The sequence below is a fragment of the Equus asinus genome, chromosome 24 (assembly GCF_041296235.1).
Source record: "Equus asinus isolate D_3611 breed Donkey chromosome 24, EquAss-T2T_v2, whole genome shotgun sequence".
In the NCBI taxonomy this organism is placed as follows: Eukaryota; Metazoa; Chordata; class Mammalia; order Perissodactyla; family Equidae; genus Equus; species Equus asinus.
This window is the reverse complement of record NC_091813.1, coordinates 49,004,711-49,018,758: the sequence shown is the minus strand read 5'-3', so window position 1 is coordinate 49,018,758 and position 14,048 is coordinate 49,004,711. Positions and strand designations below refer to the sequence as shown.

The window sequence follows — 14,048 nt, the reverse complement described above, 5'->3', positions numbered from 1 at the left end:
GTTGTGCTAAATGCATTGATGGAAATTTCTTGTTTAATCTTGTATAAACCCCTATGAAAAGAGACATGGTGTGGTGTAGCAGGGGATCAAGTAAATCCTACCCGAGAGAGGGACATGTTGACACCTTACAGGGTAGGTGCTATCTCCTGTGGTAAGCGTAAGACCATTATGAGTAATGCACTTCAGAGAAGAGTAAGGAACCATCAAATGTGGCTTCTGTTGGGCTTGAGTAACTAATTGCAGGATGCCACCTGGAGCATTCTGTTTAATAATGACAAGGTTAGCCACTGTGACCATGTGAAGAATAGTATTCACCCGGAATAACCTTACTATCTTCTCTGTTCATGGAGATTAATTCTATTGGCTCTAGTAATAGGAATAACCACCTGGAATCACAGACTGGGAGAACCTGTAAGGAGGCCACAGCTCATCTATTCTTATATCGTCCTCTCCCTTTGCTGTCAGGAAAGCTCAGCAGGTTTAGTAGCCTGCCCAAAGTCTCAGAGATATTTAATGCCAGGGCCAAAGCAAGAACTCAGATCTCGAAGTTTCTTATTTAGAACTCTTCTCTACAATTATAGAGAAACATATCTCTTAGTCTTTTGGAGAAACTGCACTTAACTTAAACTAATTATCAACGTGTTGCCCAACAAGAGAAAACTTTATTTTCTTTGTTAATGATGAAAGAAAATGTTGCAGAAAGTAATTACTCTTTCTACTTGAATTTTGTGTTATTGTCTAAATTTTTTACCTGATACCAGCTTAGGGATGATCAATCTCTTCTTTATAAAATAAAATTATATTTTATATTCGTAAGTAATTATGTGAAAACCTAGCAGTGATAACTTGTTACAGTATTTCCCAGAAATGCTTATAAATACTGCAATATATATGACTTGCACACATTCTCATTCTGTTTTAAATAATGGCTTTGCATTTACTGTGGTTGCTTATATTTTAATAGTCTTAATCAAATGTAAAAAAACCCATTATTATATGTTAAAATGTAATTATGCTAATGAAACATATGAAGAAAAATCTTCTCTCCAGAGAAACTTTGCCGTTCAAGAAAGCATGTGCCCATAACACATACAGAGACACACACACACACACACACACACACACACACACACACACAATATCAGACTTCCTTGAATTCCCTTAAGAAAGAACATTCATGAGTCAGGAGATCTATTTTTGCCCCAAAAAGAAAACTCTCTTTTAAAATGTTCACACTCCTATACCAGGACTGACATTTTAGTCATGTCTACAATGATGAAATCTACAACAGCATTTTGAAATCGCGGTTGGTCATGATGCCATGTACTTCTAATTTGCAAGATTCACTGCCACTCCAATAGAAGCGCACTATGAGTCCAAAGACCAAGGCTATTTTTACTAAAGAGAGACTGTCACAGGCTTCATTTTTTTCCCTGAGGTAAAGAAGCTTTGTAATAAGTAGATCAGAATATGATATCTGATTCTAACATCCAGTTAGAAAATTCCAAGAAGTACTTAGGATATCCCAAGGATTAATTTAGAGTTGAATTGACCCTGTGGTCATTGTCCACTCAGAACAGGGATTCTCAGAGTTACATGTAGGAAAGTAGCACATAAATGCGATAACCCTGAAAGCTATATTAGGCCACGTGATATCTATAAAGTTTTCCTAGGAATCAGGAGGTATCTATGATTTGGTAGACTTGGAAAAACAATAATTTTAAAATACGTATTTTATGAATTTCACCATGTTCTTCAGGTTGCACAGCTAGAGAGAGGGTTAGGACTCAGGCGTATGACTCCCGAGTCTGTGTTTTCCTCTGTAATGCTAACTCTGATCATGGGACAGCCAGAATGAACACTCTGGAAAGATCAAGAAATCCCCAAGAGATTATCGTTGGAAGATTGCATCAGCAGAATGACTTGAGTTTGAACAGTTCTTCAAATCCAGTACACATTTGACCAAGATATGCATATTTAATCTCTAAATTACTAAGGCCAAATCATTACAAGAACCCAAAAGGTGACAAAAGAATTATTCCTGCAATGTCTCAAAAACAAAAAGACCAACAACCCAATTAAAAAATGGGCAAAAGATCTGAACAGGGATTTCTCCAAAGAAAATATACAGATGGCCAACAGGCACATGAAAAGATGTTCAACATCATTAACTATCAGGGAAATGCAAATCAAAACTACAATGAGGTATCACCTCACTCCAGTCAGAATGGCTATAATTAACAAGACAGGAAACAAGTGTTGGAGAGGATGCAGAGAAGGGAACTCTCATACACTGCTGGTGGGAGTGCACACTGGTGCAGCCACTATGGAAAACAGTATGGAATTTCCTCAGAAAATTAAGAATAGATCTGCTATATGATCCAACTATTCCATTGCTGGGTATTTATCCAAAGAACTTGAAAACACAAATGCATAAAGATACATGCACCCCTATGTTCATCGCAGCCTTATTCACAATAGCCAAGACTTGGACACAACCTAAGTGCCCATCAAAGGACAAATGGATAAAGAACATGTGGTATATATACACAATGGAATACTACTCAGCCATAAGAAATTATGAAATTCAGCTATTTGTGACGACATGGATGGACCTTGAGGGTACTATACTAAGTGAAATAAGTCAGAGGGAGAAAGTCAAATACCGTATGATCTCACTCATAAGTAGAAGATAAAAACAACAGCAGACAAACACATAGAACAGAGATTGGACTAGTGGTTACCAGAGGGGAAGAGGGGAGGAGGTGGGGGAAAAGGGTGATTAGGCACATTGTGTGGTGATGGATGGTAATTCACCTTTGGGTGGTGAACATGATATAATCTACACAGAGTTCGAAATATATTACCATGTACACCTGGAAGTTATATAATGTTCTAATCCAATGTTACTGCAATAAAAAATAAAGAAAAAAGAAAGAAAGAAAGAAGAAAGAAACAATTATTACTACAAGTATGATAGTGAATCATGTGATTAAAAGCAGAGAAATAGAGTGCATTTGGTTGTTACTGTCTCAGATAGTTTAGCTTAGAAGGACACCTGCTATGGACTGAATTGTGTCACCCCAAAATTCATATTGAGGAGCCCTACCCCCCAGTGTGACTGTATTTGGAGATAGGGCTCTTAGGAGGTAAAGTTAAATGAGGTCATTAGGGCTCCACGTCCTAGTCCAATGGGATTGGGGGCCATGTAAGAAGAAAAAGAGAGAGAGATCTCTCCACTTGCACACACCGAGGAAAGGCCATGTGAGCCCACAGTGAGAAGGCAGCCGTCTGCAAGCCAGAAGAGGGATCTCAGCAGAACCCAATATTTCCGCCTCTTGATCTCGGACTTTGAGTATCCAGAACTGTGAGAAAATAAATTTCTATTGTTTAAACCATCCTATCTATGGTTTTTGTTATGGCAGCTCACACTGACTGAGACAACACCAGAAAGATGTACTGGGGAGATCGGAGTGTTGAAGCAAAGCTTGCATAAGGTGCAATACAGGATTCCAAGACCAGAGTTAGAGCAGAATTTGGATAAGACCGGGGATCAGAATACAAGACAAGACTGAGACTGTGGATGGAGCAGAGTCGTTGACTAACCAGGATCAAACCAGAGTTTCACAGAGAAGTAAGAGCTTAGACTTTGAACTTAAAGTAGGTTGTCTTTTTTCTCTACCTTCTGCAAGTTTCAAGACTTTAAGTTACTCAACTGACTCATTCGAACTCTAGCACTTCACTGCTAGCCCTAAAATAGAGGTAATATTGCTTTTCTCTCATAGCCATTGTAAGGATTAAATGATTTGTACTTGGCACAGTATCTGGCACATGCTAACTTCTCAGAAGCCAAAGTCAGAGAACTTGGGGTGTGAACATTCGTTTGTTCATCCCCCAAATCTTTACTGCATCCTTATTGTCCGCCAGACAAGATTGTAGGTGCTAGAGATAGAGCAGTGAGCAAAACAGAAAAAGCAAATTCATGGAGCTTACCTTCTAGAGAATGTTATGAGTCTCATGACAAGAACCTGGGGTTGGCAGGCTCCTGGGTCCCCAGCCACATCTCCCATCCAAAAAGGTCTTATTCTAGGCGGCTCATACAGTCCCTGGGAATGGCTAACTATATGAAAAAAGAGACAAAGCAAATGTATTCTGTCAAATAGCTTGTCACATATATGGTAAATATGGCTCATTTCTTTTTCAAAAATGCGTGAAGGACTCTTATTTGACATGGCATTTTGTAAAAAGCCACTCATCACCCTTACTCTCTAAAAGCCAATCTTCTCCCTCATCTGTTCCCTTTAAAAAGGGAGGCTTTGTATAAAGACAGCTTTCTTAGCCTAAAAAGAAGTTCATCTTGAGCTGTCCATTGTCCCACAATGTTTTATTTGCTCTCGGGAACCATGTCCCTGAAAGATTTCAGCCTGACAAAAAGGAAAACAGGTTTTAAAACAAGTTGGGAAATTAAACCTTCACAATGACACGTTTCTTCAGGGGGCCCTTCCCATGGCCAGCTCCCTTTCTTAACATTTGTGAAAGTCTGTGTAGTATAGTTCTGGTACATCCTAGCGTTGGGTTGGGGGGGGGGGTGCCGGGGAGCGAGGGGTGGGGTGCGTTCTTCCTTTTCTGGCCACCGTTTGTCTCTCCCTCTTGATTCAGAGGGCAGGCTAAAATGTGTGGACCCTTGCTGCATAAGTAATTGCAGAGTAGATTTTGTTTTGTCTGGTGGCCATTCTTCGTGTTATTCGTTGCGTTTATCATTCTTCTGTCATTCATATGCAGGGCTGATTGGTGAATGGATTTGGTTAGGATTAATAAACCATTTTTCACATCTAAAAACCCATTCTCCAAGACACATCTTTGCAGTAACAGCGCAGTGAAACAGGTTGTTCTTTTGTTGCTTTGGAAATGTGCCTTATTTTCCTTTCTTATTTTGAGGCAACCTGAGTTCTTGTAGATACAATCCAAGATGAAAACAGCTAAGGGAAGCCCTATCAGCTGCCTATCATGTGTACTTCAATAAAAGAAAAGAAAAACCAAGAGTAAGCGTTTTTGCAAAACTTCAATGAATACGCAATTGTGGTTAAAAAAATAATAACCACTAGAAACAATACTGAAAGCAAATTGGACTTGTTCCGAATTTTTTCATGTTTAAAAAAGTGTGGGATATTTTTTCTTCTTCCTTTATAAATGCGTAAATATACCAGTTTTGCCCAGCTGCAGAAAAAATATTTTTATTTCAGTGAATTTCCATCTTTTTGTTTTATCATATAGTTCATGGAGAAGTATGGTGTTACAGAGTTGGTTGCTGTTAATGCACATTTATAAATTAAGAGTGCCAAATAAGTGTCACCTTTCAAATAGCAAATAAACTTTTACAAAGGGAAATTCTTCCTCTATAACTACAAGACCTCTCACAGGACTCAGTCCTTTGTTAGTAAGATAAATTCTAGAAATGGATTTCAGAGTAAAGACCTCAGTGTTTTGTTTTTATTTTTTTGAAACCAATAAGGGCTGACAAAGAGTGCTACAGTGTGCTGCCGTAGTTTAGAAATAAGTAACATTGAGAATGTTCTTTTTTGCCTTTTGTGGGTTGGGTATTGCTACCATTAGCCACACGACCATAGAAGAGGCTGCTTTACAAACAGCAGGATGCTTAGATTTGTTTGAGCCCCACCTGAATATTATCTACACTATTTAAAAATGTCAAAGCGTTAGGAATATTGCAGTGATTATACTACTGTGTTGTTATGTTCCCACAGGTTTAAGTCTGAAGTACAGTGAATTTAAAAAAGAGGATATGTTTTTCCATTCCAAGAGGCCTAGCTATTTCAAGTGTTATTCTTTTAGATAATAAATGTAAACACTATTTTGATGCATGCTTGCTTCCTTGAATCTGGATGTTAAAATGTACAATACTTCACATTCACACTACAGTAGAATTGCATTCTGGTTCTGAGGACAGGAGTGGGGGTGGAATAGGAAAATATAACATAACTTTCAAGCCCTGGTGAAAGGCCTACTTGGTTGTGAGGAAAATGCAGATGTGCACAGAGGACTGAAATGAGAAATGGCTAGGGAGTTTGTCACTAAATTGCAGAGCAGAAGAAGGCTTTTGAGCAGGATTCTCAGCTCTGGCTGCACAATAGAATCATCTTGGCGCATATCAATCCTTGGGAGTGACTAGCATATAAGTTAAGACCATAGAAAAGAATTGCTGTGTAGGACATAAAAATAGATTTATAACCCAGAGCCTTTCTCTGTGCTTTTTAAAAACCTGTACATGTTCAATAATTATACCTTTCTTTGTTTTTTGGGAGTTGCGTGAGGTGAAGGTGTAGATTTTTTATTATTTACCCCGAGTAGGCATTCAGTAAAAGCTTTGTTCCAGTCTGACTCCATCTCCAGCTGCAGCCTGTGGAGTTTAGTTGAATGATGTCTATACCTGGGAGTAGACGTGCGTGCATGTCTCTATAACGCTCTGTGTGAATGAAACGCAAGACTAGTTCTTTCAGAAATGTTCTCTTGGTTCTGATTAAAGATAAAAATAAAAACTGGAAGTTTCTGCAAATGCTCCAAGTGACTTTTTCTTGCAATGTACCCATTTATATTTTCAATAGTGTTTGTTTGTCTTTCTTGAAAAAGCCCTGCATTCAAGGACCACATTGCAACCACAGATCATTTGTGTATAATGTGGTAGATGATAGACATTTGAAATTACTGTCATAGGTGTTTTCACGTTATGTCTGATGATCTGATAAAAAGCATATTGTCAGAAAAGAGCATGGAGAACTGAAATTCCTCAGAATCAGTTTGTAGCACCCTCTTGTAATGAGAATTGCTATAAAGAAGCATTTTGGAAAGAGGTAGGGATGGGGCAAACAGTCCTTAAGATGAAAATACAGTTCAGTAAAACAAATTTATTTCCTTGGTGGGGAGAATATACAGTGGGCTTTAATTTATTCATCATTATTATTGTCCTTGAAATTGTTTCTGCCAACATCTGCATGATGGTCCCAGGAAGCCCAGAAGAGAGCCAGTGAAAACAGCTCCATGTGTGTTCCTGGCAAACTATTTCAAAATAAGAAATAAGAGACAAATACTGAAGGCTTAAGACTAAAAATACAGAGAATCTCTTTTATACACGGTGGCCCATCACTGCCAGCGTTATCTATAAAACCGATGGTAGCTGTGTTAAGTAATTTTTGTGGGAATAAAAATTGTTTTTATATTGCTTTTGCTGTAGCAGATAACATTCCATAAGCTCATCGTATTTTTAATCTTGACTTAAGAAAAGTACTGCTGTGGCAATTTTTGAAATGAGTTCCACTTCTCTGTTTGCAAGGAGCTCCTTCTCTTCCTTCTGGGTCCTTCCTCTCCTACCCACCCTCCCCCCACCCAACTCCACCCACCCTCCCCTGTAGCCAAAGGCGTTTGTGAAATATGGAAGCAGTTATGTCATGCTGTTATTTTGGGTATTCTTAATAACTGCCTCCTGTATTTCAGAGGTGGTCTGAGGAGGTCAGCTAATGCAATTTCACTTTGATTACTTATATGAATTTTGGATGCACAGAACCCTGAACCAATTCCCTGAATTTGTCATAATCATAATTTAGTTATCCACAGCTGCTTCATTAGATTTAAGGTCCTCTCAAGAGTATATTGATTATTACAGCTCTTGATTATCTAATAACAATATTCATAAGATGCCCTCTTCTCTGGCTCTATTTCCTTGACTCACTAATGGGTACTGGTTTCACATTTTCTCCTTTTCTAGTCACAGCGTCGCGCTAAAAGTTCCCAGATTATAATGACACAGTGGTACAGAGCCAGACCCTCTTCTCCTTTAGATGTTATACATTGTTCTTCACAAATCCTTTCTGCCCTCTTCCAATCTACCCTCGTTGTTACCGTTAGAAGTCTGTTTCTTAAACTGAAATCCAAGCAAGGCATTCCAGAGCTTAACATCCTTCAATGGCTCTTATTACCCACCTTGTACTTTCTTTATAGAGAGAGGTGGTTTGAGAAAGCTCTTGAACCAAAATGTGAAACTTGTTGTTCTAGCTCAATGAAATAATCAAATGAGAATATTAACGCTTAAATAAGTTAATATATTTTTTACAAGTGGTTATCTTTAACAGTTTGTATTATCACTAAAGGAAGAAAAAATCATTAATCACACATGAATTTTTCATTCAAATGATTCATTAATCTGTTTAACAGTGTTTGACAGCATCTAGAATATTCCAAGCACTTGTCTAAGCAGTGTAGATTTAACAGTACGTGAGATCAACATGGTCTTAGTCTTCATGAAGCTTACAGTCTGTTGAGGATACAGGCAAGTAAAGAGACAGTGACATCACTGGATGACAAGGACTTGGATTGGAGAGAACAGGGTGCTACAGGATCTAGAGAAAGGACACCTAGAGAGAGAATTGTCAGAGAAATCTTCCTGAGAAAGTGACATCCAAGCTGAGATAGAAAAGAAGAGGAGAAATTAGCCACGCTGATTGGGATAGTGATCTGGGTGGAGGAGCAAGAAACTGACATATTCAAGTAATTGGAAGAAGCAGCTCTGGATGAATGAATGAGCAGGGCAAGGTGGAGTGGAGACAGAAGAGGCTGGAGAGCAATCTGGACCCCAGTCATGCCGGGTCACAGCCAGAGGGACACAGAATGAGGGGCAGTTTGTTGACTTGAAGTACCGGTGGGCATCCGAGTGAGGTTTCCAGTAGGCAGAGCCTGCGTTGCCAGAAGATGAGGGATGATTTCATTTTGAAATTTATGATTTAGTAGGTCACTTGTAAGTATAATTGAGAGCTGAATTTCTTGAGATTCCTCGGCTAGTTTTCTAGAAAATTCTTTGGCTTATCTCCTGTTATGTATTTCTAATTCACTGAATGCTCTATCTGTAGCTCTCCTCAAGAAAATTCAGAATTATATGTTTAAAATATTTTATTGATGAATTGAATTTTTCCTATTCCGATTACTCGTCTTTAACTTCTCTGCACTTTTTTCAACCAGAAATTGATACAATTAAAAATGTTGTGGGGGCCGGCTCTGTGACTGAGTGATTAAGTTCATGTGCTCTGCTTGGGCAGCCTGCAATTCACCTGTTTGGATCCTGGGCATGTACCTACACACTGCTCATCAAGCCATGCTGTGGTGGCATCCCACATAGAAGAACTAGAATGACCTACAACTAGGATATACAACTATGTACTGGGGCTTTAGGGAGAAAAGAAAAAAGAGAAAGATTGGCAACAAATGTTAGCTCAGGGCCAATCTTCCTCACCAAAAGAAAGAAACAAACAAACAAACAAAATGTTATGCCCTGCCATGAAGAAATAGAAAATGGAACAGGCTATATAGCATTACATTAAGAGTCGATTCTGTGGAAGTTTAATTCCCTATGCTTGTCAAAAGTTGTTAAAACATTGCTAGCCTTTTTTGAATATAAAATGTGGGCAGACATGTACTAATATATCAAAAAATGACACTTTGTCAAAGAGGGCTTTCATGGGAGAATGTTCTGAATAAAATGTTTTCCTTTAAAAAGAACTCGACCTGTTTAACATTCCAAAGCAATCACGAAAAGAACACAAAATGCCTGAACTTCCTGCTAGTCACAACAGTCAGTTTCATTTACCCTTTAATATTTTTTTAATATTCCAAAAATTGTTCTCCCAAAAGAATTATCAGTTTTATTCCATGATAACCCTGGTTTGAAGTGAAATAAAAGTAACTCTGACCCTCCTCAAAATGGATTCTTTTCAGACTTACTAGCACTTCTAATAGTATGAAGATGATATGCTTGGCTGTGTCTACCGTTAGCCTCGATGTAATTATATGTGAAGCGACAATTCCCTTATCTATTAGGAACACTTGCTGCGGCTAACTGCATTTACTGTCTGGTAGATGAAATACAGAATTAAAATCTCAAACTAGTTTCTCAAGTTTTATTTTCGCCCCAGTCATTTTAAAATCTTTTAGCCTAGGGGAAGATGGTAGCCAGAAAAGAACAGAATACGGGTGGTATTTAAGACCGTCACAAGATTAGCAAAGCAATGCACCTGAACATCCACCCCTACCGGTTCCTCAAATAGTCCGTCTACGTTAAGATGACATTTCAATGGTTCCACTATTTCAGACCTTCCGAGGCTGTCCAGCGTTAAAATAATGGTTGATGGTTGAAATGTTAAACTGAAAAATCAATAGATAATTGGCTTTGACCACAATCTCATATCATCTTCTCTAAATAAGAGGGATATTTGTATATGTTACTCACATTCTTTTCTGAGAATGCACCTAAGTCTAGCTTTGAGTGGGCATATCACTCATTGTTTAGGAAACCAGGAACAAGGACTGGAAGAACAGAAACAGGTGGTGGTTGAGGTAACTGAGATACAGTACAGCTTAAAGACATCGTGGAACGCCGCATAATAGCACTAGGGTGAAAAGAAGAGGAATGTTCTACAGCTTCACTGGATGTGTAACCTGAGTCTGGTTTTATAGCCTGCTCAGAATTAAAATTTCTAAAGACGGGCAGTGCAAAAGGTTTGAGCTAATGTCAGAGAATGGTAGGAACAAATTTCCTCCACTATATGGGTTTATTGAAGAGTAGAAGGCCCAGATTTTAATAAAACTTTGAAAATTCTGCATATATTGGTATGAGAAAATACTAATATTGGGAGCAACAGATTTTAGCTACTGATGGTACAACCAAGTGTGTTACCTCACCTTTTAATTAACTCCCACTGTTATTGCAAGGAAGAAATGTTTTGTTGTGTTGTTGGTGGTGGCCGCAGTAAGCATCTCACAATTGAGAATGCCTTCCTTAGACCTCTGATGGGGAGCTGGGGCCAGTACGGTGCAGAGCTATGGAATGAGGCTCCACATCCTGCCTCTGTGACTTACTAATTATGTGACCCTGGGCAAGTGCCTTAGCTCCCCAAGTCTCGCTTTGTTCCTCTGTAAAATGAGTCTAGTAATACCACCTCATTAGGCATTTAATTCAGTGCCTCATGCATATTTGGTGCCTAACAAATGGTAGCAATATCGTTAATAGACAAATGTGCACAGCTTAGAAATTTTGTCCACCAAGCACACCAAGGATTGTAGGATATTTGCGAATTTGGTTTTTCGCTGAGCCAGGGCACCCACTCTAGATGGCTATTATGAATCTTTTAGAACATCCTCGTAATCCATAAACCAGGAAAAATTGTTCTACATTACCACCCACTCTCTCTTGGGTCCTGTGTATATAGACAATGCTGTTTGTTTACATAGAAGTTAAAATCAGAACATTTCCTTGAAAACACTTTCTGGTTACCTTATCAGACAGACTCAAAAGTTTTATTACACTGATTGTTACACACTTGTGAATCATCTGCTAAAAATAGTGGTTCCTCCTAAATGTATTAAAGCCAAAATTAATTTATAAAATTTAGATCCCTTTAAAGTTTAAACAATCATATCCTTGATTATAGACTATTATTGCCTGGGAAGTTAAAGAATACATCATCTGTCTAAAGGAAACATCAGTAACATGGACATTTGATTCTACTGCATATAAGCCGTGCCAGAGGTCCTGCGGTCATACCTAACGTAAACAGCTCACTATGGATTCACAATCAACACCAGCAAGAGATGCAAAGTGATACGGGTTTACTTTAGTATTAAAGTTTGACAGCACTTTTGAGCTATTTTATAAATTAATTCATTTCAAAATGGATGAGGCAGTAACATTGAGGTTTAGCTAGTTATGTTTAACTTAAATATAAGCATTTCATATAAGCATTTTAATTAAATACAAGACTCAGGCAACTAATCATTAAAAGTGGAATTGGTAACTTGAGATTCATCGTGAAACCACTTGTACCACATTCCTAATGAATTCTTTCCTCTACTTAAATAAAAGACCAAAATGTATGTGCCCAAAGTGGCAGCTAGTAAAAAGATAACCCTTTCTTGGGTCATGGTTGTCAATTTGATATTGAATCAGAGCAAAACTGCTTTACTACAGTCTCCTAGATACAGAACTGTAATTAATATTTGTTAAACTATTTCCAACTTGACTTATATTTTAGTTCCACTAGTATCTAAGAAAAACCCTAATCATTCTAATAGTATTTATTAGGGCAAAAGAAAATGGATATATTTTACTTAAAAATTTTACAGTTTTTATAGAGGAAATTTCCTTCTGAGGAAGAAAAATCTAAATAATTTTATGATTTAATTTTTTAAATTAAAATAATTTATTACAGCTTCAAAATAATGAGCAGTAACGCTCTGAATAGCTTCATTTTATAAACTGTAGATCTATATTCCAAACTCTGTAAGAATATACAAATATATTAGTGTATTCAAATTTGTATATATAAATTGGTATATGTTTAAAAAAATAACCATTGTCTAGTCCTTACAGTGCAATGTAACTATCATTTAACCTAAACCCTGACACATGATAGGTGCTTAATAAATGTTTGTAAATTAAATGAATAAATATGTTGATAAATTTTATAAAATATGTTTAAAAAGACTCTCTTTTAAAATCAATGTTATATCTTATCTTCTACTTTAACCTACTCAATTAGAGTAGTTGATAAAACTGAAGTGCATCTACTCAAAGATTTGAAGGCAATGTGTTTTTCTGTTATCTATTGGTTTTCTGTGTCCTGGAATTAGTACAAATGTTAAGAATCTAAAAGACAGCAGGGCCTCTGCTGGCTGAGAGAGGGTGATTTAAAGGCAAGTTAGCTTGTTTTGTTCCTTGTACAAAACACCCGCAATTACTGATTGTCACATTTGTCTTCTGTTGTAAAAACTGCACTGATTGAAGGTACGACCCTAAGGGGATGCGTTCTACAGGGTAATGAATGTTGAGTGCCCTCTCGAGTTTAGCATTTTAATTATTCTTAATTATAATGATTTCTGTTTATTTGAGAACTTTAGAAATAATTCTAGTTTATCAAACATTGAGAAGCGGAATGGTTGAGCCTCTGTTTTGTTTTGTTTTGTTTTATATTGAGGTCAGCGGGCCTAGGAACATGCCAAGAAGTTTTCACAAGCAAGGGAGCAGGTTTTCTGGCTAAAATGTGAACACTGTTGATGTGTGACGTGTCCTGAAATACTGAAGGTGCACTTTTTTCTACTCATTCTCTGGTTTCACCAGAACTGTCCGGGTGATATTGGGATTGTAAGGTGAAGGGTTAACAAGAATTCAAGTGGAAGAACTGGAAATAATGTATGAAGTATGTTAATCAGAGAAGAGACAGTCACAATGCACTTGGTAGCCGTCTACTAGCCAAGTCTATAAATTTTTAGTCTTTTCCTTTTCTTGAGAGAGACCGTGTGTGTGTGTGTGTGTGTGTTTGCTTTGCACCCTGAATATAATGGATTCAAGTTAAAAATGGATATTCTGGCCATTTTGGATTAGAATAATCTTTAAGTGTACTATTATCAAATATATATTAGTGATGATGTATTGGGACGGGCTCTAACAATCTATTTAGATGTCAAGTACACTCTTAATAATAGTCTGAAATAACAACGAAATATTACTTTAAAAAAAGTTTGCCATTGCAAATCTGTTTCATTGCAATCTGTTTCATTTTCCCGTGTCTTTCGTTTTTTTTCTCTCTCCATTACAACACTATAGTTTTAGAGCCAAACATGTACTCTGCAGCTAGAGAATTACTCAGGTCTCTTGGTAGTCTATATTCAACTTAGGAAGAAGCAGCAATTGCTTAATATATTCAAGCGGTAGCAAAGGTAAGAGTGATTGATGTGGATAATCGTCTTATGGTTGTAAAAAGTGCAGTCGAGATGCACAATATGTAGCTTTTTTAAGGAGAGTCCATTTAACCACTGTCACCTAAAAATTTCAGCAGCCAGATCAGAAACAAGATTCTGCTACAAGAACATGATTGAAAGTACATGTGGGTAGCTCCCAATTTACAGGTCCATCTCTGATCAAAGGAAATTAACAATTAGACAGTCCAGGGGTGGCCTCAAATGTGAACTCTACTCTTCATCAGCAAATTGTC

At 37.5% G+C, this 14,048-nt stretch overlaps 1 protein-coding gene across 14 annotated transcripts in view; it reads left to right on the top strand.

Annotated features, from left to right (window-relative positions):
• The window catches only part of HS3ST5 (heparan sulfate-glucosamine 3-sulfotransferase 5), a 269,294-nt gene that overhangs the window by 146,233 nt on the left and 109,013 nt on the right, over positions 1 to 14,048 (top strand). For 2 of the 14 annotated variants that reach the window (XM_070496372.1, XM_070496364.1), the window contains exon 3: positions 13,037 to 13,138. The exons of the other annotated variants lie outside the window; for them this stretch is intronic. The gene's annotated coding sequence lies outside the window, so the exon portion shown is untranslated. The remainder of the gene's footprint in view (positions 1 to 13,036; positions 13,139 to 14,048) is intronic. 14 annotated transcript variants of the gene reach the window in all.